The sequence below is a fragment of the Salmo salar genome, chromosome ssa09, assembly GCF_905237065.1.
Source record: "Salmo salar chromosome ssa09, Ssal_v3.1, whole genome shotgun sequence".
Classification (NCBI taxonomy): Eukaryota; Metazoa; Chordata; class Actinopteri; order Salmoniformes; family Salmonidae; genus Salmo; species Salmo salar.
In genome coordinates this window covers 4031128-4058523 of record NC_059450.1, presented here as the reverse complement: position 1 = coordinate 4058523, position 27396 = coordinate 4031128, and the positions used below count along the sequence as shown (strand labels likewise).

General features: G+C 41.9%; 1 protein-coding gene across 1 annotated transcript in view; it reads right to left on the bottom strand.

Annotated features, from left to right (window-relative positions):
* Positions 1 to 27396, bottom strand: part of LOC106610601 (leucine-rich repeat and fibronectin type-III domain-containing protein 2) — a 227470-nt gene that overhangs the window by 69579 nt on the left and 130495 nt on the right. The window contains exon 2 of the mRNA XM_014210003.2: positions 27050 to 27225. The gene's annotated coding sequence lies outside the window, so the exon portion shown is untranslated. The remainder of the gene's footprint in view (positions 1 to 27049; positions 27226 to 27396) is intronic.

Here is a 27396-nt window from a genome sequence, read left to right as displayed (position 1 = left end):
GTGTCCTCCTCCCAGAGTGCTAAGAGCCTTGGCGTGACCCTGGACAACACCCTGTCATTCTCCACCAACATCAAGGCGGTGACCCGATCCTGTAGGTTCATGCTCTACAACATTCGCAGAGTACGACCCTGCCTCACACAGGAAGCGGCGCAGGTCCTAATCCAGGCACTTGTCATCTCCCGTCTGGATTATTGCAACTCGCTGTTGGCTGGGCTCCCTGCCTGTGCCATTAAACCCCTACAACTCATCCAGAACGCCGCAGCCCGTCTGGTGTTCAACCTTCCCAAGTTCTCTCACGTCACCCCGCTCCTCCGCTCTCTCCACTGGCTTCCAGTCGAAGCTCGCATCCGCTACAAGACCATGGTGCTTGCCTACGGAGCTGTGAGGGGAACGGCACCTCCGTACCTTCAGGCTCTGATCAGGCCCTACACCCAAACAAGGGCACTCCGTTCATCCACCTCTGGCATGCTCGCCTCCCTACCTCTGAGGAAGCACAGTTCCCGCTCAGCCCAGTCAAAACTGTTCGCTGCTCTGGCACCCCAATGGTGGAACAAGCTCCCTCACGACGCCAGGACAGCGGAGTCAAACACCACCTTCCGGAGACACCTGAAACCCCACCTCTTCAAGGAATACCTGGGATAGGATAAAGTAATCCTTCTAACCCCCCCTTAAAAGATTTAGATGCACTATTGTAAAGTGGTTGTTCCACTGGATATTATAGGTGAATGCACCAATTTGTAAGTCGCTCTGGATAAGAGCGTCTGCTAAATGACTAAAATGTAAAATGTAAATGTACTACAATCCCCTTAAACCAGGGTGTAGGAGGAAGGACAGGTTACTTTGGTTTACGGAAAATTATTGAAATAGCACACAGCAGGGGTATTTACGTAATGCCACAGTTCCCTAATGACATTATGATCTCAGAAATACCTTTTTTCTCAATCCAAATCTTCTTAAAGCCTGTTTCACAGAAGCTGTGTTGTAATAAATGCATATTACGATGACTGTAATGAAGAGTCTTTTTTGTTTGCTTGTTTCTTTGTTTGCATGTGTGTGTGTGTGTCTTCATCCCTCTTTTAGGATTAAGTAGGACAGGAAAGGTGGTACAACATGTATAATTCATTATTAAATGCCCACACCAGCAGAAATCCACTTTTTCGAGCTGGCCAGAGATGTTGAACAAGAATTTACACCAATAGATCATAATTTTAGTAAAAGTATGATATATTTGGCCTTGAAGTGGGAAATGTGTGGAAATCCGTGTCTTTTCCTATGAGATGACGTGCAAATTGTTTTCAGCCTACGTTTCGTTTCAGGGCTGGGTTTTATTGTAATGTTACCACCCACAAGCATGGCATTGTTTATTAATCAGAAGCAGCTGCAAAGTTCTTCCTCTTCGCAATTTAGCTGAGACAAACAGCCTTGCATTCCATTGGCTGCCTGAGCCATGGAGCAAATGAAAATAAAGGGTTCCAACGTATGTTTTTGCGCCACTTTTTTACCAGGAAATTATCCTAATCCATTGGCTCATTTGTCTATTTTCTCTTTTTTTTTAGATAGTCTGTATTATATACACTACATGACCAAAAGTATGTGGACACATCCTCGTCGAACATCTCATTCCAAAATCATGGGCATTAATATGGAGTTGGTACCCCTTTGCTGCTTTAACATCCTCCACTCTTCTGGGAAGGCTTTCCACTAGATGTTGGAACATTGCCGTGGGGACTTGCTTCCATTCAGCCACAAGAGCATTAGTGAGGTTGGGCACTGATGTTGGGCGATTAGGACTGGCGTGCAGTCTGCGTTCCAATTAATCCAAAAGGTATTCGATGGGGTTGAGGTCAGGGCTCTGGTGCAAGCCAATCAAGTCATTCCACAACAATCTCAACAAACCATTTTTGTCACTTCATGAGGTTGGAGTAATAACATGTTCAACTAGGACATTGGCTCAAATCTAGGTTGTGCCTTTTGATTTCGAGAAAATTAACAACTAAGGAATTATTTTTCACTTCTCTCATTGACTTCTCAAACCCCAGCCTTGTCTGCTTGGCCTGTTTCTCAAGCGTTCTCTCGCGATGTTGCACCTCTGGGTTTAGAAACTCTGGGGTAACAGTATTGAATTCTGGGTAATCCACAGCAGATCTATGGAGAATTGTTGTGGGTGAGTTGAAAGTTGAATGGTCCTGGGATAGAAAACGTCATAAAATGGTCACAAAATCCATATTTTGTGTCATACATTAGCGATGTATGTTATTAGTAACTACTGTTGTTTATTTGTCGTCAAATAAGCCAGTCTTTATATGTTAATTACCAAATCTAAGAATGTTGTTTCCATGTGGGTTTTATGCTGGCTAAGGTTGCCCCTTTGTAACTAAAACAATGTATCTTCTTTAGGTGTGCTGTTAATATCCTTTCGACGACTGAACATAGGAGGCATATGTACTGAGATATGAGCAAATTAAGCTCTATTATAGAGTTAGGAAGCAAGCCTGATGAACCAAACCACTATCTTTCTGATCATAACAACAGATTTCATCACTGCTGCAGACAAATTGAATATGATCTTTCCAGGATTACTTTTCATCAGTTAGAACTCAGACAAATTTAGTCGATGTGTTTTGTTTCATTTCATTCCCACCAATTGAGATTCTGCCCCTTTTTTGAGATTCTGCCCCTTTATATGTATAATCACTAGAACATTTATAGACATTTAGATTTTCTTTGTGTTAGTATATTATACACCAGATCTATGGAGAATCGTTGTTGGAGTCCTGTTAATATCCATTTGACGACAGAACATTCATCGATACTGTGCATCATGAGCAAGTCATTGTAGCCTATCATTTCACTTTTTATTTTATTAGGATCCCCATTAGCTATTGCTGAAGCAGCAGCTTCTCTTCCAAGGGTCCACACCTAACATAAAACATTACAAAATACATTACAAAATAAAACATTACAAAATTCAGAACATCAATAGAACATCACTTCCTTGTGAGAACCATGAGCACGGGCTGACTTGGCTTTGCTGTACTGCAGCCGAAGTCTGCCAGCAGCCTACCTACCAAAGGTTGCACCGTGTCCATTACCATGGAGAAAAATGCATCTATTTCCCAAACCTTTCATTAGTTATCCATATTACCGGAGCTTCTTCTTATTCTTTATAACTATTTATATGGTTGCTGCAATTTATGGAAGATGCCAAAACTTTACAGATAACAATACTCAATACATGTCGAAGTCAAAGAAGCTTTCATTAAATGCTTATGACAAATCCAGATCCAGAACCAGCCATAGCCTAGCCAGCAGGCTAATCTTTAGAATACAGTGTATAAAAAAGAAATGCAACAACAACAGACAACATTAGCTAGATAGATAAGGTTAGCAAGCTAACTACACTGACAGCTGTCAGTGCCCTATTTGTTGATTCTCCAGTCCAAGTGGAAATAATTTTTGGGACGTGGAACTTTAACCTCTCTAGGGTAGGTGGCACCAAATCGTCCCACCTTCGTAACAGCCAGTGTAATCCCGTGGCGCGTCATTCAAAAACCTCAAAAATGCAAAAACTTCAATTTTTCAAACATATGACTATTTTACACCATTTTAAAGACAAGACTCTCGTTAATCTAACCACACTGTCCGATTTCAAAAAGGCTTTACAACGAAAGCAAAACATTAGATTATGTCAGCAGAGTACCCAGCCAGAAATAATCAGACACCCATTTTTCAAGCTAGCATATAATGTCACATAAACCCAAACCACAGCTAAATGCAGCACTAACCTTTGATGATCTTCATCAGATGACAACCCTAGGACATTATGTTATACAATACATGCATGTTTTGTTCAATCAAGTTCATATTTATATCAAAAACCAGCTTTTTACATTAGCATGTGACTAGCATGTGACAAGCATTCCCACCGAACACTGCCGGTGAATTTACTAAATTACTCACGATAAACGTTCACAAAAAGCATAACAATTATTTTAAGAATTATAGATACAGAACTCCTCTATGCACTCGATATGTCCAATTTTAAAATAGCTTTTCGGTGAAAGCACATTTTGCAATATTCTCAGTAGATAGCCCGGCATCACAGGGCTAGCTATTTAGACACCCAGCAAGTTTAGCACTCACCAAAGTCAGATTTACTATAAGAAAAATGTTATTACCTTTGCTGTCTTCGTCAGAATGCACTCCCAGGACTTCTACTTCAATAACAAATGTTGGTTTGGTTCAAAATAATCCATAGTTATATCCAAACAGCGGCGTTTTGTTTGTGCGTTCAAGACACTATCCGAAAGGGTAAATAAGGGTGACGAGCATGGCGCAATTCGTGACAAAAAAATTCTAAATCTTCCATTACCGTACTTCAAAGCATGTCAACCGCTGTTTAAAATCAATTTTTATGCAATTTTTCTCATAAAAAAGCGATAATATTCCGACCGGGAATCTGCGTTTAGGTAAACAGACGAAAGAAAATAAAGCATTCGGTCGACTCGGGCACGCGCCTAAGCCCATAGTACTCTGATCGGCCACTTGCCAAAAGCGATAATGTGTTTCAGCCAGAGCCTGCCTCGATATCGTTCAGCTTTTTCCCGGGCTCTGAGAGCCTATGGGAGCCGTAGGAAGTGTCACGTTAGAGCAAAGATCCTCAGTCTTCAATAAAAAGAGCCAAGATGAAGTTCCAGGAGGGGCACCAGCTTTAGCGGTGTCCGGTGTGTCCAAACCCGGGGTTCACTAGGGCAGAGGGGCGGCCCTGTGATCTCCCAGCGTAGGCATGAGTATTCCATCATCATGGTTTTCCACCAAACCCTTTCTGATTCCAATTTCACTGGCCGGCAGTCCCTCAGGTGTTGTCTCTACAGCTCAAATGGACTCTGGTGCCGCAGGGAATTTCATTGATCAGGCCATCGCCTCCTCCCTGGACATAACTTCTTACCCGTTCTCCTCTCCTTTTGCGGTCCAAGCCCTGGATAAGCGACCACTGGGATCCGTCACAATCACGCACATGACAGCACCACTCACCCTCACCATGGGACTCATGCACCAGGAAAGCCTTCCTCATCATCACCTCACCCGTACACAAAGTCATCCTTGACCTCCCGTGGCCTCAACGTCATAACCCCACCATCACCTGGTCGAGGATGAGAATCACCGCCTGGGGACCAGGATGCCAGAAGACCTGCTTTCCCGTAACCTGTGGTTCCACACCGGTTGAGAGACCTGTAAGTGCCCTCCAGCCCATCAATCGGTCCTCCCGTATCGTTGGCCCTGTGTTTTGGAACGTACACTACCGTTCAAAAGTTTGGGGCACTTAGCCTGTTAGGGCTAGGGGGCAGCATTGACACGGCTGGATAAAAAACATACCCGATTTAATCTGGTTACCACTCCTACTCAGTAACTAGAATATGCATATACTTATTACATATGGATAGAAAACACCCTAAATTTTCTAAAACTGTTTGAATGGTGTCTGTGAGTATAACAGAACTCAAATGGCAGGTCAAAACCTGAGAGATTCCTTTACAGGAAGTGGCCTGTCTGACCATTTGTTGAACTTCTTTTCCATCTCTATCATTTACTAAGGATCTCTGCTCTAACGTGACACTTCCCACGTCTTCCATAGGCTCTCAGAGCCCGGGAAAAAACAGAATGTCGTCATTCCAGCCCCAGGCTGAAACACATTATCGCCTTTCTCAAGTGGCCCATCAAGAGACACTAGCTTATGCGCGTGACCCCGACCGCCCCCGCCTTCGGGATTTTTTCCTCTGTTTGCGAAAAGGAGATTCCCTGTCGGAATATTATCGCTTTCTACGAGAAAAATGTCGTAAAAATTGATTTTAAACAGCGGTTGACATGCTTCGACGTACGGTAATGGAATACTTAGAATTTTATTGTCACGAATTGCGCCAAGCGCGTGACACTTCTTTACTATTTCGGATAGTGTCTGGAACGCATCGAACAAAACGCCGCTATTCGGATATAACGATGGATTATTTTGGACCAAACCAACATTTGTTATTGAAGTAGCTGTCCTGGGTGTGTATTCTGACGAAGACAACAAAAGGTAATGACATTTTTATAATAGTAAATATGATTATGGTGAGTGCTAAACTTGCCGGGTGTCTAAATAGCGAGCCCGTGATGCCTGGGCTATGTACTTAGAATATTGCAAAATGTGCTTTCACCAAAAAGCTATTTTAAAATCGGACATATCGAGTGCATAGAGGAGGTCTGTATCTATAATTCTTAAAATAATTGTTATGCTTTTTGTGAACGTTCATCGTGAGTAATTTAGTAAAATGTTAGCGAATTCCCCGGAAGTTTGCGGGGGTATGCTAGTTCTGAACGTCACATGCTAATGTAAAAAGCTGGTTTTTGATATAAATATGAACTTGATTGAACAAAACATGCATGTATTGTATAACATAATGTCCTAGGGTTGTCATCTGATGAAGATCATCAAAGGTGAGTGCTGCATTTAGCTGTCTTCTGGGTTTTGGTGACATTATATGCTGGCTTGAAAAATGGGTGTCTGATTATTTCTGGCTTGGTACTCTGCTGACATAATCTAATGTTTTGCTTTCGTTGTAAAGCCTTTTTGAAATCGGACAGTGTGGTTAGATTAACGAGAGTCTTATCTTTAAATGGCTGTAAAATAGTCATATGTTTGAGAAATTGAAGTAATAGGATTTTTAAGGTTTTGAAAATCGCGCCACAGGATAGCCGTGGCTGTTACGTAGGTGGGACGAATTCGTCCCGCCTAGCCTAGAGAGGTTAAATATGTCCTTGTTTAGGAAATAAACATTTTTTGTCCATTAAAATAACATCAAATTGATCAAAAATACAGTGTAGACATTGTTAATGTTGTAAATGACTATTGTAGGAGAAACAGACGCCTCACAAGTCCTCAACTGGCAGCTTCATTAAATAGTACTCGCAAAACACCAGTCTCAACGTCAACAGTGAAGTGGCGACTCCAGGATGCTGGCCTTCTAGGCAGAGTTGCAAAGAAAAAGCCATATCTGAGACTGGCCAATAAAAATAAAAGATTAAGATGGGTAAAAGAACACAGACACTGGACAGAGGAACTCTGCCTAGAAGGCCAGCATCACTGTTGACGTTGAGACTGGTGTTTTGCGGGTACTATTTAATGAAGCTGCCAGTTGAGGACTTGTGAGGCATCTGTTTCTCAAACTAGACACTCTAATGTACTTGTCCTCTTGCTCAGTTGTGCACTGGGGCCTCCCACTCCTCTTTCTATTCTGGTTAGAGCCAGTTTGGGCAGTTTTGTTGAGGGAGTAGTACACAGCGTTGTACGAAATCTTCAGTTTCTTGGCAATTTCTCGCATGGAATAGCCTTCATTTCTCAGAACAAGAATAGTCTGAGTTTCAGAAGAAAATTCTTTGTTTCTGGCCAATTTGAGCCAGTAATCGAACCCAGAAATCCTGATGCTTCAGACTAGTCTAAAGAAGGCCTGTTTTATTGCTTCTTTAATCAGAACAACAGTTTTCAACTGTGCTAACATAATTGCAAATTGGTTTTCTGATGATCAATTAGCCTTTTAAAATGCTTTTAAAATGCTAAATTGGTGCCCATTATCAGCAACCATCACTCTTGTGTTCCAATGGCACGTCGTGCCATTGGAACACAAGAGTGATGGTTGCTGATAATGGGCCTCTTTACGCCTATGTATATACTCCATAAGAAAATCTGCCATTTCCAGCTACAATAGTCATTTACAACATTACCAATGTCTACACTGTATTTCTGATCAATTTGATGTTATTTTAATGGACAAAACAAGGACATTCTAAGCGGCCCCAAACTTTTGAACGGTAGTGTAGATGTGGACATTCGCCAGGCTCTGGAGAGGGAACCCTCTCCTGCTACCTGCCCTGAAGAACGCATCTATGTCCCCACGGGGGTAAAAGATTGACTGTCGACCTGGGCACACACATACAGAGATATCTTTTGTTCGAGGCATGGTTCACATCAGGCAATGCTTCTTGTGAATAGCAAACTCAAATCTGGCTCTCCACTAGGAATCTCCCGCTTGCCCTGCCAGAAGCTGAGCCCCCGTTTTGTGGGGCCCTTCATGGTCTTTCGGAGGGTCAATGAGGTAACATACTGTTTACAACTCCCCACAAACGACCATATCTTGCCCTCTTTTCATGTTTCCCTTCTCAGTGTGGTTCCTGATCCCCTGGACGATGCCGTCCTCTGCGACACCCCTCCGCCTCCTCTGGACATCGATGCTTATGCTGTCAGGTTCCTACTGGACCCCTGATGTTGTGGTGGTTGGCTCCAGTACCTGGTGGACTGGGAGGGGTACTGCCCAGAGGAGTGCTGTTGGGTTCTGGCGGCCGGCGACCGACATCCCAACATTGTCTGTGATTTCCATCTCCCCCATCCGGACCGGCTCGGTCCTCGCCCTTGGAGCCGTCCTTCTGGCCGGCGTCGTCCTGTGGATGTCACGCCTACTCCCGCTTCCTCTCTTCAGTGCTCGACGTCACTGGTCTACTAACCACTTGCAACCACTATTACACATATCAGCTCCCCATTATTACGCACACCTGGACCTCATCATCGCCTTGATTACTTTCCCTTTATTTAGCCCTCAGTAGCCTCACTCAACAGGCAGTATTGGTTTGTTTTCCAGTTCAGTAAGCATCTCCTGTTCTATTAATTTGCCTTGCATCATTGTTATTAAAATATCCTTCTGCACCTGCTTCCTGACTCCCTGCATATACGATACATTTGTTATAAGCTTATAAGACTCCCTTATAACGTCTTAATATCATCTCATAATGATCCTGACTGAATTTTTTTTTTTTTTTACATCCGGCAAATTCAAATGTGGATGTGGAAGTCAGTAGTACATTGGCTATTGAAAGCAGTTAGCTTTACTCAATCTACCCTTATATAAAATATATAGCCTACTTTATTGCTCCCTTTGTGTAGATTCGTTATCATGGTTTGCACTCTCCCTCTCTTGATCATTAGTTTCAATAGTTTCATGTGTTAATGTCACATGCACAAGTACAGAGAAATGCCTTTCTTACAAGCTGCAAACCCAACAATGCAATAGTCATTATCAAAGTAGCACTAAAAATAACATAAGGTCGATCAAAAACACACGAGAATTAAAAACAAGAACACGAGAAAGTAAGAAGCGCTCTCTTTGTCTCCTTGTTATACATGAAATCAATCGCACTATCCTCGCTTTTCTCACATACACACAAGAGACTCGTGATCCACCTCACTCTCTCAGTTCAGATCCACCCATCTCTGACTCTGTGACACATGAACCGGGAAAGATTAATTGGTTATTCTCTTTCTCCCCCTCCATCTGTCTAAGACTCCCTCCCTCTCTCCCTGCAGAGTAGGCTGACTTGAAGATGGTCGTTGGCAGCACATTTCCATTGATGCTATGAATTCTGTTGCAGATCTTTCTCCACATTGTTTTCCTATCGACCAAGGGACCTACAGAAGAAAGATCTAAGGCTCTATTCATGGGAGCCCCCTCCTAATCGGCTTGCTGTCAATCACACATTTTTTACTTTTCTTTTTATTAGTTTCAATTCCCCTTCACAACATCAACACCGAAGACAGTAAGCCCATCCAAGAGACCCAACGTATGTCGAGTAAACACTCCTTGCGGTGAATATTTAATGCCTTCATGAAAGCTAAAATGTGACAAGTTAAAATTGATGAACATGATAAAATTCGGATCATTGTCTAAATCCAGACTTTAACAGATTTTGTAGTTTCTGGAAAAAACACAATAATCTGGGCGCTCTCCGATTGCAATAAGATATTCATCATAATACAATCTTCGCTTACTGGAATGTGAAGGGATATCGACTCATAACAAAAGAGTCAATTAACGTCTCACTTTCATTAACCACCTTCATTAGGCTAATTCAATTTCTATTTGCAATCACATTCAATCAAAGGAACCAATCCACTAGGTACATTTTTTGTGGAAGATTAAGATCAATATGTTTTTGTAGACGGTATATATAACAGAGCTTTCTGACACTGCAATGGAGATCACAGCCCAACAAACCTAGTTTACAGACTCAGTGTGCTCACCATGTTGGAGATTTTCATCGGAGAAACTGAGTCTGAGGAACACCCTGAACTGAGATTCAAAAAACAAATAGAAGTTGCTCAGCTATCTGGTCACAGCAAAAACACTCTCATAATAGTCTAGTAGCCCTCCGTAACCTTTCCCAAGGTATTCAATAATCTCGAAAGTCTGGTTATTGTAAGGTTATGTTTCTTCAATTATTGAGCAGAAATGGCACAGAGGTAGAGCTTTTAGACATGTATTTTTTTATTTGAAAGTTTGGATATATTTTTACCAAAAAAAGATATGGGGGATTGGAAATTATGCAGACAATTACATTGATGGAAGCAACAAAAAAAGGCCCGTTGTTCCAAGTTTAAATGACTGTTCATATCATGTTGCCTCTGTAGGAATAAATAAATACAGCTGTAATGAATTGAATTAAATTGACACCCTTATAGTTCATGTTGGAGGGTTCAAGTATTGGAGTCTGGAAGTAGAGCATGAAAATCTGAAACACACATAGCGAACACATTACTTATATTCCACAGTAATACTAGGGCAATTATCCAATGAATTGCAGCCTATGATTTATTTATCTTGGCTCCCTCTAGAATTGCATGCTGTGGCATTTAAAAAAGACATTAAACTGAAATAAAATACTGAAACTTAAAACCCATAATAATAAATGAAAAAAAGGCCTGTTCTGCATTACTGTAATATAATGAGCAATATTACAAAGAAAAACAATGGGACACAAATATCAAACTTACATGCCTGTCACAGGCGTCGGTTTGAACAGACCAAGGCGCAGCGTGTATAGTGCTCATCTTCTTTTATTTTGAGTGAACACTTGAACAAAATAACCAAACGACAAACAACAGTTCCGTAAGGTACAACGACTATACGGAAACAACCACCCACAAAACCCAAAGGAAAACAGGCTGCCAATCAGAGACAACGACACCTGCCTCTGATTGGAAACCATACTCAGCCAAACCTGGAAAATGAAACATAGAAAATGAAAACTAGAACACATTCCCCTAGAAACCAACAAACCCCAAAACACACAAAACAACCCCCCTGCCACGCCCTGACCATTCTACTATGGCAAATGACCCTTTTACCTGGTCAGGACGTGACAATGCCATAAAAAATGGAAGGTGAAATTGTTGTCTGAGACAAGATTGTTGGTCAAACCACTGGTATCATCTGACACGAGTACAAAGAGCAGGCTTCTAATGCAGCATGATATTATATGAGCTAATGTCTTCTCCAACGACATCATATCAATAACCAACATCACATTCATGTGCATTGTTTTACACATAGCATTGCATCATCAGCAAGTACTTATACAATTTCCAGTGTCCTTGTTTCTACAATCTGAGAATGGGAAGAAAGGCCCAATGCAATCAAAAACCAGATTTTCCTGTGTTTTATATATTTCCACACTATGAGGTTGGAATAATACTGTGAAATGTAAAAATTATAATAATGCCTTTTTAGTGTAAGAGCTATTTGAAAAGACCCTTTGAAATTTAAACCTGTTTTGGTGGGAGTTTTTGCCTGCTATGGTGACTTCACTATGCGGTAAATTACTATAATAGTAGTTCCAAACCTCTGCCAATAACAGCACATGTTCTGTTTTCCCCTCCCCACTCAAACCACTCCCAGACAGTACAAGCAAAATTCTTGCTTGAGAAATTGCTCTTTCTTAAGAAGCTATTTTTGACCATTTTAATTGAAAACAATCACAGTAAGGTACTTAATTGTTGCCCAGAAATGATTTGATATTGAGATAAAAATGGCTGCATTGGACCTTTAACATCCCCCCCCCCCCCCCCCACACACACACACACACACACACACGCACAACTAGTGCTGAGTGATTAGCGATTAGAGTTTTTTGAGGTCAGTTCAATTTCGATTTGGCTTATTATTATTTTTTCATTAAATGCACTATGCATTATGTGGGTTGAATACTGTAACAACACAGAATAAAACAATTAACAAAAGTCCCATGATAGTAGTGACTTTCCATTGCTGCTTATCACTTATCAACCATAATTTATTCACGTCACTTAAATAAATAAATAAATAAATCTATTAATGTAAACTAGGCAAGTCAGTTAAGAATAAATTCTTATTTAAAATGACAACCTAGGAACTGCCTTGCTCAGGGGCAGAACAACAGATTTTTACCTTGTTAGCTCGGGGATTCGATCCACCAACCTTTCGGTTACTGGCCCAAAGCTCTAACCGCTAGGCTACCTGCCGCCCCAGCCGCCCCTTATTTCATTCCAAGTCATCTCTATAGAGCAGCTGCCTATGGTGTTAGACAAAATCACTATTTTAGTAGTTCTTCAAAGTACATTAGGCATACTTTTATGACTGCTGAATACAAACTATCGATCCCTTGCATTCGGAAAGTATTCAGACCCCTTGACTTTTCCACATTCTGTTACGTTACAGCTATATTACGGATTAAATTTAAAAACGGTATCATCAATCTACACATAATACCAAAGCCAAAACAGGTTTTTAGAAATGTTTGCAAATTTATAAAAAAAATATAAAACAGAAATACCTTATTTACATAAGTATTCAGAACCTTTGCTATGAGACTCGAAATTGAGCTCAGGTCCATCCTGGTGTCACCCTGATATGTTTCACCTGTCTTTGTGCTTGTCTCCACCCCCTCTAGGTGTCACCCATCTTCCCCATTATCCCCTGTGTATTTATACCTGTGTTCTCTCTTTGTCTGTGGCCAGTTTGTTTTGTTTCGTGAAACCTACCAGCATTTGTTCCCCGGCTCCTGTCTGTTTCTTGCTCCTGTTTTCTAGTCCTCCCCAGTTTTGACCATTCTGCCTGCTCTGACCCTGAGCCTGCCATTCTATACCCTGCCCCACTTCACTGGATTATTGACCCCTGCCTGCTCTGACCCTGAGACTGCTTGCCATTCTGGACCTTTTGCACCCTATCTGGATTACTGACCTCTGCCTGCAATTGACCTGTAGTTTGCCCTGTAATAGAAATAAACTTTTCTTCTTCTGCATCTGGGTCATACCTGAAACCTGGTTCCATTGATCATCCTTGAGATGTTTCTACAATTTGATTGGAGTGACCTATGGTCAATTATATTGATTTGGAAAGGCACACACCTGTCTATATAAGGTCCCACAGTTGACGGTGCATGTCAGAGCAAAAACCAAGCCACAGAGTTCCTCTGTGGAGATGGGAGAACCTTCCAGAAGGCCTTTATGGTAGAGTGGGCAGACAGAAACCATTCCTCAGTAAAAGGCACATGAAAGCCCGCTTGGAGTTTGCCAAAAGGCACCTAAAGGACTCTGACCATGAGAAACAAGATTCTCTGGTCTGATGAAACAAAGATTCAACTCTTTGGCCTGAATGCCAAGCGTCACGTCTGTAGGAAACCTGGCACCATCCTTACGGTGAAGCATGTTGGTGGCAGCATCATGCTGTGGGGATGTTTTTCAGTGGCAGGGACTGAGAGACTAGTCAGGATTGAGGGAAAGGTGAATGGAGCAAAGTACAGAGAGATCCTTGATGAAAACCTGCTACAAAGCACTCAGAACCTCAGCCTGGGGCTAAGGTTCACCTTCCAACAGGACAACGTCATACCCAAGAAGACTCAAGGCTATAATCGCTGTCAAATGTGCTTCATTAAGTACTGCGTAAAGGGTCTGAATGCTTATGTAAATGTAATATTATATATTTTTTTAAAGAATTCTAAAAAACTGTTTTTGCTTTGTTATTATGGGGTATTGTGTGTAGATTGATGAGGGTGTCACGGTTGTCGTACTGGAGAGAAGACCAAGGCGCAGCGGGTTGCATGTTCATCATGATCATTTATTCCAAACACGTGAACACGAAAAAAACTATAAACAAAAGAGAACGACAGACCGACAGTTTTACAGGCTAGGTACTCACGTATAGCAGTGCAAAATCACCTACCCACGAAACACAAAGACAAACACACCCCACTATATAGGACTCCCAATCAAAGGCAACTCAACACACCTGCCTTCAATTGAGAGTCCAACCCCAATTAACTAGACATAGACACACAGACATAGACCAGTGACAAACCCCATAAACATACAACAACTCCCCTCTGCCACGTCCTGACCAAACTACAATAACCAAATATACTCTATACTGGTCAGGACGTGACAAAGGGGAGTTGTTGTATGTTTATGGGGTTTTGTAATAAGGCTGCAATGTAACAAAATGTGAAAAAAAGCCAAGGGGTCTGAATACTTTCCGAATGCACTGTAGATCATGTACTCTAAGGCTCTAAAATAAACTTCTTTCCATTGCTCTCGATCACACTTTCTATCTTCCCCCAGTATCCTTGTGTGCTCCGCACAGACCGGCGCTCAATGCTATATGGTTATTGTAGTTTGTTTAGCGCAGAAAATGGCAATTAGGTAGAATATTGGTCTGTTGGAAACAATGACTCCCTACTACATCATACAGTTAAGGCTTGATATTTTTTATCTCTCCAGAAACTGCACATCGAGCTCACAAAAGAAAAGAAAACAAACCGAAGTCAGTCAATTAGTTAAAAAAAAACTAAGAATACCCAACATTTTGGTTAATCACGCCGCACTTCACATACACCAACACAATCTCCACAAACACACACAGCTCATCCTCAATCGTGGTGGGTACAACAGCTTACTTTCCACATGCTGCCCCTCTACATGCATTACAAAGCCTTAAACTTTAGCAGGCATGAGACATCAGACGTGGGCCGGATGGGTCCCAATGACATCCAGTCCTCCTTACGACCACCTCGCACACGGCAGCCTCCCGCCGAGATGTCTAATCACACTTTTCACAAGGGTAGTTCAAGTGTCTGCTGGTATGGGCTTATCGAATCCACACACGTTGTCATTACTCACTCCTTGTGGTTTCCCTCCATGTCCACTTATCTTATGGCCGTGCACTTCACAGAGCTGGGCTGTGAAATACTTCCCTGTCCCTTTACCCGTTAGTAATGCACTTCATACAGCGAGAGTGGAATTGCAGGGTATGTGTTTGGAGTATAATGTCTAGGCTTTTAAACTATTCTGTCAATGTTAGTCCTACAGAAACGTTTCTAGTTGTTGTACTTCTGTATGTTGATGTGAAGGACAATGACTTATATCACAATTTGATTGAGTCTGCCTGGATTAACACATGGAGACTTTTGGGACTATTCCATTGGTTTTATTGCAACAATCTCAATTAAGTGCCACTTAAGTATTTGTAAAAAATAAATAAATCCTATTTGGACCCAGGTCTGCTCAATAACTTTGATAATTTATCCCCTGAGGCACAGGTGTCAAACTCCTTCCACAGAGGGCCGAGTGCGCCATCGACACTTGGCCCACCATGGAATGATTTTGACATCCCTGCCTTGAGGAGACAATTCTATACAGATAAACACTCATTATAAAAATTATCATAATGTGCTTTGAAGCATAATACAACTTCCAAAACACTTCTGCAAACTAATTCCCATTCAAATGGAGCGTCTGGGTGAAGTAGGCCACCCTGAACATGAAATGGCATCTTCACCTGGTGTGATGATCACACCTGGTTCAACACAGCCCTATAGTGATCGGTCGCTAACTAACACCAGCTAGCGGCTTAGCCGTGCCAAGGGAATGAGTAGACCGCTCACAATGGCTGATGCTTCCCTCCATCCACTGACCAGTGCAGTGCTGACTCTGCTCTTTCCCGGTTCATGTGTCACAGAGAAAGATCGAGGCACTGCCAGTGGACGGCAAGAAAGGACACCATTATAAAGCCATTGGGAATGCTGCCTGGAGACCTTATTAATCCTGCTGTGCTGAAACTTGATGATCTTATAACGAAAGTCTGTATCAGGGAAGTATTGAGCAACACTATCTATTCCCAAAGAACATGGTCTCTGGCATGACACCGCATCAGTTTCGGATTTGGAATAGCGTGGCCTGCATGGTGTTATTGAAATTGGATGCATTACAACAGGCAACGTCGTAGTCATTTTTCATACAAGTGGTTGAATACGTATTATCGTAAGCATCAGTAATAAATTCTGTGTTTTAAGTCCGGTAGAGAGGGGTAAGTTTAAGACTTCACATTCACTATTCTCAAATCAAATCAAATGGTATTGGTCACATATACATGGTTAGCAGATGTTAACGCGAGTGTAGCGAAGTGCTTGTGCTTCTAGTTCCGACAGTGCAGTAATATCGAACAAGTAATCTAACAATTCCACAACAACTACCTAATACACACAAATCTAAAGGGATGGAATAAGAATATGCACATATAAATATATGGATGAGCGATGGCCCGAGCAGCATAGACAAGATGCAATAGATGGTATAAGATACAGTATAAACATATGAGATGAGTAATGTAAGATATGTAAACATTATAAAAGTGGCATTATTTAAAGTGACTAGCGTTCCATTTATTAAAGTGGCCAATGATTTGAGTCTGTATGTAGGCAGCAGCCTCTCTGTGTTAGTGATGGCTGTTTAACAGTCTGATGGCCTTGAGATAGAAGCTGTTTTTCAGTCTCTCGGTCCCAGCTTTGACGCACCTGTACTGACCTCGCCTTCTGGATGGTAGCAGGGTGAACAGGCAATGCCTCGGGTGGTTGTTGATCTTTTTGGCCTTCCTGTTAGATTGGGTGCTGTAGGTGTCCTGGATGGGAGGTAGTTTGCCCCCGGTGATGCATTGTGCAGACCGCACCACCCTCTGGAGAGCTTTGTGGTTGAGGGCGTTGCAGTTGACGTACCATGTGGTGATACAGCCTGACAGGATGCTCTCAATTGTGCATCTGTAAAAGTTTGTCAGGGTTTTAGGTGACAAGCCAAATTTCTTCAGTCTCCTGAGATTGAAGAGGCACTGTTGTGCCTTCTTCACCACACTGTCTGTGTGGGTGGACCATTTCAGTTTGTCTGTGATATGTACGCCGAGGAACTTTCCACCTTCTCCACTACTGTCCCATCGATGTGGATAGGGTGGTAGAGCATGCTGTTTGCAACGCCAGGGTTGTGGGTTCGATTCCCACGAGGGACCAGTACGGGAAAAAAATGTATGAAATGTATGCATTCACTACTGTAAGTAATAGAAATGTAAATGTAAAAAATGTTGTGCTCCCTCTGCTGTTTCCTGTCCACGATCATCTCCTCTGTTTTGTTGACATTGAGTGAGAGGTTGTTTTCCTGATACCACACTCCGAGTGCCCTCACCACCTCCCTGTACCACACTCCGAGTGCCCTCACCTCCTCCCTGTAGGCTGTCTCGTTGTTGATGTTAATCAAGCCCACTACTGTTGTGTCGTCTGCAAATTTGATGATTGAGTTGGAGGCGTGCATGGCCACGCAGTCATGGGTGAACACGGAGTACAGGATGGGGCTGAGCATGCACCCTTGTGGGGCCCCAGTGTTGAGGGTCAGCGAAGTGGAGATGTTGTTTCCTATGTTCACCACCTGGGGTCGGCCTGTCAGAAAGCCCAGGACCCAATTGCACAGGGCGGGGTTGAGACTGTCAGGATTCACCTAGGGGTCATGATTTGGGGCTGTACAAATGTTTGATGTATTAGAATAATTGATTATGCTTATGTTATATTAATAGAAGGGAAGGGGTTATAAGACCCCTCCCTCCTTACATTTATAGGGTTTTAGACTACGGATTAACAATATATATATTCATTGTAGAAGTTTATTATTGTTCTACAGTTGTATTTTAGTTCTCTCTCTCTCTCTGCCTCATTATAAAGAGGCCCTTCTTAGAAATGTGTGACTTAGACAGAACTCTGCAGGGTAGTGAAGGAGATAAGACTTGGCAAACATTCCACAATAAATCAACTTTGGGGGAGGGGACATTTACTGCTAAGTGTTTAGCTAACAATAATGGCCCTGTTTATACAGCTTTGTAGGCATGGTTTTGGTCCCAGGAGTAGAGGATGATGACGTAGGCAGTGACATCACCAGGGTGTGACTTAGGGTTTAATAAAACAATTGGAGACCTTTTGTTTGATGCAGAACTTACTCAGCAACATTCGTGCTATGTTCCTGTTTGTCAACATCTGCAATTGCATTAATAAAGGGTTTTGAATGATTTAATTAAAGATATTGTCATAATGCTAATTTCACCAATGAGTAACTGATTGATAAGGACACGAGGAAACGAACCCTAACAAGACCCAGGGCCTCAAGCTTAATGATGAGCTCGAGGTTGAAAGTTGAGCTGTAGTCAATGAACAGCATTCTTACATAGGTATTCGTCTTTTCCAGATGGGATAGGGCAGTGTGCAGTGTGATGGCGATTGCATCGTCTGTGGATCTATTGGGGCGGTATGCAAACTGAAGTGGGTCTAGGGTGGTAGGTAAGGTGGAGGTGATATGATTCTTGACTAGTCTTTCAAAGCATGATGACAGAAGTGAGTGCTACGAGGCGATAGTCATGAAGTTCAGTTATCTTTGCCTTCTTGGGTACAGGAACAATGGTGGCCATCTTGAAGCATATGGGGACAGCAGACTGGGACAGGGAGCGATTGAATATGTCCGTAAACAGCCAGCTGGTCTGTACTTGCTCTGAGGACGCGGCTAGGGATGCCGTCTGGGCCAGTAGCCTTGCGAGGGTTAACTTGTTTAAATGTCTTACTCACGTCGGCCCCGGAGAGGGAGAGGAGGGGCCGCAGTCCTTGGTAGCGGGCCTTGTCGGTGGCACTGTATTATCCTCAAAGCGGGCAAAGAAGGTGTTTAGCTTGTCTGGAAGCAAGATGTCGGTGTCCGTGACATGGTTGGTTTTATATTTGTAGTACGTAACGGCCTGTAGATCCTGCCACATACTTCTCGTGTCTGAGCTGTTGAATTGGGAATCCACTTTGTCCCTATACCGACATTTCGCTTGTTTGATTGCCTTGCGGAGGGAATAACTACACTGTTTATATTCGGCCATATTCCCAGTCATCTTTCCATGCTTAAATGCGGTGGGTCGCGCTTTCAGTTTTGCGCGAATGCGCTCCTGTTTTATGAAAAAAAAGGTGTTTTAGCCAAAATGTGAATTCTGGAGTCTTTCTGTATGTTATAAAGATATTACACTGGAATGATTCTTAGGAATACATCTCTACACATTAGTGTTCACTCTATTATTTGTTATTTACTCTACTATTATAACATGCACCACTGGTAGCTTTGTGCGATTGTGCTTTACATTAGAAAACAGAACATTCTGTAAAAAATACCTTTTTATCATTCATAGGTTCTGGACAAACAAACAAAGCAAGATTGAGGCGGCAGAGTAAGACGATGTGTCATCCCGTAAAAAGCCCAGCTTCCCCTCCAAGTCCATACTGTTCCTACACTGAGGGGACTTCTTCCTTGCCGCTGTAGCTCAAGGCTTAGCTTAGCATTCGATGCTATCAATAAGAAAATAACATTGTTGTCCCAATATTTATGAATTCCTCAGGATGCTACATATTTACTGCAGTCACAGTTAATAAAAACTATTTGGATGCTCCAAACAGGCACAGGTCAATCAGTCACAATAGATAAGAATATGATTTTGGAGTGCATTTTTGTCACGGATTCTATTCATGCATTTGTAATGCACTGGCGCGACAATTCAACCAACAATGCAAAGCCAAAACATTACCCTGTTTACACCTTCAGCAAGCAAGGTGAGTGTGCTCGATCCAGTAAGAAGGATGGGAGGGAGGAAGGGAAGGAGGGATATGTTGACAGGAAGTGTTTATCACTTAAAACCCCTTCTGCTACCGCAGTTGAATTCTTTGTCAGACGTTGGTGTTAATCCTCCCTTTGAGAAGCCCCGAGCATTACATCAGAGTTCATACTCCCTTCCTTTGGTGGGTAAACCCAAGCTGTTTGACTTATAAATAGCAAATCTCATCTCTCTTTGCATATTTCCGATACACCGTCTAAGCTCCACAACTTTCTGATCCATAGACATGCTGGATCATCTGAATCCTTCAAACTTGGCTTATCCTGTCACTTGATGTTCCAGCGTATTATAAAATAAAATGTATGAGACGAGCATCTTTCATCTGCAATCTTTCATCTACACATTTGTGTTAATAATGTGCCTTCCAATTAAGTCTAGGCATACAGGGATCGATCAAACAAATCTTGGAGAGTATCTTGGCCAAGAGTGAAAAATTAAGAAGGAAAGAAAACGGGAAAAAGTATGTTCCCAGAGCACATGTTTACTTTCTCTGATGATGCTGGTTGGAAATGGCAACGAGAGTTGGCAATACACAACAAATAGGGTGAGAAACAATGTATTAGGAAACGTTTAAAACACCAGGAGAAAAATGCAAAGGTATATGCTTCTTCTCCTCCTCCGATTAGACTGTACTGTATTTGAGAGTGGGGAAAGCAATTTCTCAACGGAATGTCAGTGATGTGAAAGTAATTACAATTTCTCTGGATGATGTCTACAATCAGACAAATCGAGTGGCACCTGCTCACACATGATTTTTGGCACTCAGATATATGATATCAAATATATTAGAGAGAGGCATCTGTACATTTGTGTGTGTGATAAAAACCTGCTCCAGAGTGCTCAGCACCTCAGACTGGGGTGAAGTTTCACCTTCCAACAGGACAACAACCCTAAGCACACAGCCAAGACAACGCAGGAGTGACTTCGGGACAAGTCTCTGAATGTCCTTGAGTGGCGAAGCCAGAGCCTGGACTTGAACCCGATCAAACATCTCTGGAGAGACCTGAAAATAGCTGTGCAACAACGCTCCCCTTCCAACCTGACAGAGCTTGGGGGATCTGCAGAGAGAAATGGGAGAAACTCCCCAAATACAGGTGTGCCAAGCTTGTAGCATCATACCTAAGAAGACTAGAGGCTTTAATTGCTACCAAAAGTGCTTCAACAAAGTACTGAGTAAAGAGTCTGAATACTTATGTACATTTCTTGTTTCACTTTTTTATTTTTAATAAATTTGCAAAGAATTCTGAATCTGTTTTTGCTTTGTCATTATGGGGTATTGTGTGTAGATTGATTAGGGAAAAAAACGATTTAATACATTTTAGATTAAGGCTGTGACGAAACAAAATGTAGAAAAAGTCAAGGGGTCTGAAAACGTATTTAATTGTATTGGTTTTTACATTTGGGTGGTAGATCAGCTTTAAAATTAGATTGTAGCTTCCATCAATGTAAGTTCAATAAAGGTTAAATAAAATGAAAAACGTATCTGCATCATTTCCAATTCCCTTTATACATACATACATACATACATACATACATACATACATACATACATACATACATACATACATACAATTGAAGTCGGAAGTTTACATACACCTTAGCCAAATACATTTAAACTCAGTTTTTCACAATTCCTGACATTTAATCCTAGTAAAAATTCCCTGTCTTAGGTCAGTTAGGATCACCACTTTATTTTAAGAATGTGAAATGTCAGAATAATAGTAGAGAGAATGATTTATTTCAGCTTTTATTTCTTTCATCACATTCCCAGTGGGTCAGAAGTTTACATACACTCAATTAGTATTTGGTAGCATTGCCTAAAAACAATTTAAACTTGGGTCAAACGTTTCGGGTAGCCTACCACAAGCTTCCCACAATAAGTTGGGTAAATATTGGCCCATTCCTCCTGACAGAGCTAGTGTAACTGAGTCAGGTTTGTAGGCCTCCTTGCTCGCACACACTTTTTCAGTTCTGCCCACAAATGTTCTATATGATTGAGGTCAGGGCTTTGTGATGGCCACTCCAATATCTTGGCTTCATTGTCCTTAAGTCATTTTGCCACAACTTTGGAAGTATGCTTGGGGTCATTGTCCATTTAGAAGACCCATTTGCAACCAAGCTTTAACTTCCTGACTGATGTCTTGAGATGTTGTGTCAATGTATGCACATCATTTTCCTACCTCATGATGCCATCTATTTTGTGAAGTGCACCAATCCCTTCTGCAGCAAAGCACCCCCACAACATGATGCTGCCACCCCCGTGCTTCACGGTTGGGATGGTGTTCTTCAGGTTCCAAGCCTCCCCCTTTTTCCTCCAAACATAACGATGGTCATTATGGCCAAACAGTTCTATTTTTGTTTCACCAGACCAGAGGACATTTCTCCAAAAAGTACGCTCTTTGTCGCCATGTGCAATTGCAAACAGTTTTTTATGGCGGTTTGGGAGCAGTGGCTTCTTCCTTGCTGAGCGGCCTTTCAGGTTGTCGATATAGGACTCGTTTTACTGTGGCTATAGATACTTTTGTACCTGTTTGCTCCAGCATCTTCACAAGGTCCTTTGCTGTTGTTCTGGGATTGATTTGAACTTTTTGCACCAAAGTACATTCATCTTCAGGAGACAGAACATGTCTCCTTCCTGAGCGGTATGACCCACTGGAATTGTGATACAGTGAATTATAAGTGAAATGATCTGTCTGTAAACAATTGTTGGAAAAATCACGTGTCTCGTGCACAAAGTAGATGTCCTAACCGACTTCCAAAAACTAGTTTGTTAACAAGAAATTTGTGGAGTGGTTGAAAAACAAGATTTAATGACTCCAACCTAAGTGTATGTAAACTTCCGACTTCAACTGTATATACCTGTTCTGAAAGGCCCCAGAGTCTGCAACACCTTTAAGCAAGCGGCACCACCAAGCAAGCGACACCATGAAGACCAAGGAGATCTCCAAACACGTCAGGGACAAAGTTGTGGAGAACTATAGATCAGGGTTGGGTTATAAAAAAATATCTGAAACTTTGAACATCCCACGGAGCACCATTAAATCCAATATAAAAAATTTAAAGAATATGGCACCACAACAAACCTGCCAAGAGAGGGCCGCCCACCAAAACTCACGGATCAGGCAAGGAGGGCATTAATCAGAGAGGCAACAAAAAGGCCAAAGAAAACCCTGAAGGAGCTGCAAAGCTCCACAGCGGAGATTGGAATATCTGTCCAAAGGACCACTTTAAGCCATACACTCCACAGAGCTTTATGGAAGAGTGGACAAAAAAAGCCATTGCTTAAAGAAAAAAATAAGCAAACACGTCTGGCGTTCGCCAAAAGGCATGTGGGAGACTCAAACATATGGAAAAAGGTACTCTGATCAGATGAGACTAAAAATGAGCTTTTTGGCCATCAAGGAAAATGCTATGTCTGGCGCAAACCCAACACCTCTCATCACCCCGAGAATACCATTCGCCACAGTGAAGCATGGAAGGGACTGGGAAACTGGTCAGAATTGAAGAAATGGTGGATGGAGCTAAGTACAGGAAAATTCTTGAGGGAAACCTGTTTCAATCTTCCAGAGATTTCAGACTGGGACGGAGGTTCACCTTCCAGCAGGACAATGACTCTAAGCATACTGCTAAAGCAACACTCGAGTGGTTTAAGGGTAAACATTTAAATGTCTTGGAATGGCCTAGTCAAAGCCCAGACCTCAATCCAATTGAGAATCTGTGGTATGACTTAAAGATTGCTGTACAACAGCGGAACCCATCCAACTTGAAGGAGCTGGAGCAGTTTTGCCTTGAAGAATGGGAAAAAATCCCAATGGCTAGATGTGCCAAGCTTATAGAGACATACCCCAAGAGACTTTCTGCTGTAATTGCTGAGAAAGGTGGCTCTACAAAGTATTGATTTTGAGGGGGTGAATAGTTATGCACGCTCAAGTTTTCTGCTTTTTTGTCTTATTTCTTTCACCTTCAAAGTGCTAGGCATGTTGTGTAATCAAATGATACAACCCCCCCAAAAAATCAATTTTAATTCCAGGTTACAAGGCAACAAAATAGGAAAACTGCCAAGGGGGTGAAAACTTTCGCTAGCCACTGTATAACTCATGCCGGCCAGAAACTGGGCCAGTTTGTGCAAAACTGTGCAAATGTCTGCATACTTGGTGTGTGGAAAAAATGGGGAAGGGCTCTTTTCAAAGAGGGAAGTTTGACCTCAAACATAAATTATCTGCAACACAGAAATGTGCTACGTCTATGTGAATTAATGAGAGCCCACTATAGCCTAACCCTTTAATCATAGGTTAATGTTACTTTGTGTTTCTAAAATCACAGTCATGTGACAGTCTTTTTAATTGAAACGTCCACTTGTCGGCCTTTGACCAGATCAATTTTTTCCGCATTAAATTTTTTATTTTCATAACTGATAAATTTTCAAATATGCTATAGCCTACACATAATATTCTGTCCATATGAACATATTTACTTTAGGCCATATAAAGAACAGCTATGCATGATTTAACGAAAATAAGCAAACAGACACAACATTGTTTTCACATTCATTAATAAAAGACTCATGAACAGAAATAGGCTATACAGCTGGCTTCACAGTTTCCCAGTCAAATAGGCCTGCAAGGAAACTCAATGTATCTCAACAACGTTGATTGTGCAAGGGGCTCTCTGCGCTGCGTAGTACCTCGACAAAAATACATTAAAGCTGTTACACTACACAAAGTCACTACATAGACATAGACATCGTTACTAACTCAGTTGCTGGAGAGGAAGGACACACAAAGGATTTAACCATGTGACTTTAAGACAGTTACAGAGTTAATGGCTGTGATAGAAGAAAACTGAGGATGGATCAACAACATTGTAGTTATTCCACAAATCTAACCTAATTTACAGAGTGAAAGAAGGAAGCCTGTTTGCAACAAGGCACTAAAGTAATAGTGCAAAAAATATGACAAAGCAATACATTTTTTTTTCCTGAATACAAAGTGTTATGTTTGGAGCAAATCCAATACAACTCATTACTGAGTACCACACTCCATATTTTCAAGCATAGTGGTGGCTTCATCATGTTATGGGTATGCTTGTAATCATTAAGGACTGGGGAGTTTTTCAGGATAAAAAATAAACGGAATGGAGCTAAGCACAGGCAAAATCCTAGAGGAAAACCTGTTTCAGTCTGCTTTCCACGAGACACTGGGAGATTAATTCACCTTTCAGCAAGACTATAACCTAAAACACAAGGCCAAATCTACGCTGGAGTTGCTTACCGAGAAGACAGTGAATGTTCATGAGCGGCCGAGTTAGGGTTTTGACTTAAATTTGCTTGAAAATCTATGGCAAGACCCAAAAATGGTTGTCTAGCAATAATTAACATCCAATTTGACAGAGCTTGAAGAATTTTGAAAATAATAATGGGCATATGTTGCACAATCGAGGTGTTGAAAGCTCTTAGAGACTTACCCAGAAGGACTCTGTAATCACTACCAAAGGTGATTCTAACATTTATTGACTCATGGGGTTGAAAACTTATCTAATCAAGATATATTTGTGCCAGTCCCTTGACTTAAAAAAATAAAAAATAAGTTACAGCCTTCTTCTAAAATGGATGAAATTGATTTTTTTCCCCCTCATCAATCTACACACTACCCCATAATGAAAAAGCAGAAACAGGTTTTTGGAAATATTTGCTAATTGATTAAAAAATAATGAACATATGACATTTACATAAGTATTCAGACCCTTTACTCAGTACTTTGTTGAAGCACCTTTGGCAGTGATTACAGCCTCGAGTCTTCTTGGGAATGACGCTACAAGCTTGGCACACCTGTATTTTCAGGGAGTTTCTCCAATTCTTCTCTGCAGATCCTCTCAAGCTCTGTCAAGTTGGGTGGGGAGCATTGCTGCACAGCAATTTCCAGGTCTCTCCAGAGATGTTCGATCGGGTTCAAGTCCGGGGTCTGGCTGAGCCACTCAAGGACATTCAGAGATGTGTCCTGAAGACACTTCTGTGTTGTCTTGGCTGTGTGCTTAGGGTTGTTGTCCTGTTGGAAGGTGAACCTTCACCCCAGTCTGAGGTCCTAAGCGCTCTGGAGCAGGTTTTCATCAAGGATCTCTCTGTACTTTGCTCCATCCATCTTTTCCTCAATTCTGGCTAGTCTCCCAGTCACTGCCGCTGAAAAACACCCCCACAGCATGATGCTGCCACCACCATGCTTCACCGTAGGGATGGAGCCAGGTTTCCTACAGACGTGACGCTTGGCATTCAGGCCGAAGAGTTCAATCTTGGTTTTATCAGACCAGAGAATCTTGTTTCTCATGAACTGAGAGTCCCTTAAGTTCCTATTGGCAAACTCCAAGCGGGCTGTCATGTGCCTTTTACTGAGGAGTGGCTTCCGTCTGGCCACTCTACCATAAAGGCCTGGTTGGTGGACTGCTAAAGAGATGGTTGTCCTTCTTGAAGGTTCTCCCATCTCCACAGAGGAACTCTAGACCTCTGTCAGAGTGACCATCGGGATCTTGGTCACCTCCCTGACCAAGGCCCTTCTCCCCTGATTGCTCAGTTTTGCCAGGCGGCCAGCTCTAGGAAGAGTCTTGGTGGTTCCAAACTTCTTCCATTTAAGAATGATGGAGGCCACTGTGTTCTTGGGGACCTTCAATGCTGCAGAAATGTTTTGGTACCCTTCCCCAGATCTGTGCATCGTCACAAACCTGTCTCGGATCTCTACGGACAATTCCTTCAACCTCATTGCTTGTTTTTGCTCTGACATGCACTGTCAACTGTGGGACCTTATATAGACAGGTGTGTACCTTTCCAAATCTTGTCCAATCAATTGAATTTACCATAGGTGGACTCCAATCAAGTTGTAGAAACATCTCAAGGATGATCAATGGAAACAGGATGCACCTGAGCTCAATTTCAAGTCTCATAGCAAAGGGTCTGAATACTTATGTAAATAAGGTATCTCTTTTTTATTTTGAATGCATTTGGAAAAATGTCTAAAAACCTGTTTTGCTTTGTCATTATGGTGTATTTTGTGTAGATTGATGAAAAATTATTTCATCCATTTTAGAAAAAGGCTGTTAAGTAACAAAATGTGGAAACAGTCAAGGGGTCTGAATACTTTCCGAATGCATGTAAGTGAACAGTAAAGTATGAGTGTGTTAGGTAATAGTGTGTTTGTAAATTGTTGATTTCATGTACTTACAGAGTGAGATGGGGTTAGATGGAAAGTTGCTTCGGTCTGGTAGTCGGCCTCATACTTGTTGATCATCATTGGCGGTCATCCTGTTACAAAACCTCATTCCTGAATTGCTGTCATTATTTTCTGCTGTTAGCTGACGTTCTGCTATCACTTCCTTCCGGTTATGACCTTCGGGTCACCTGAAAGGCACAAACCAACCAAGTTAGGATAAGTGAGAGGAGAGAACACCTTATTACTGATTAATTTATCCACCTTCCGATTGCTCCCAGACAGAATTCATCAGTTTTGAACTTGTGCAAGCCTTGGGCTATAAGATATAATGCCCGCTCTAATAAGTGATTCATACTTTA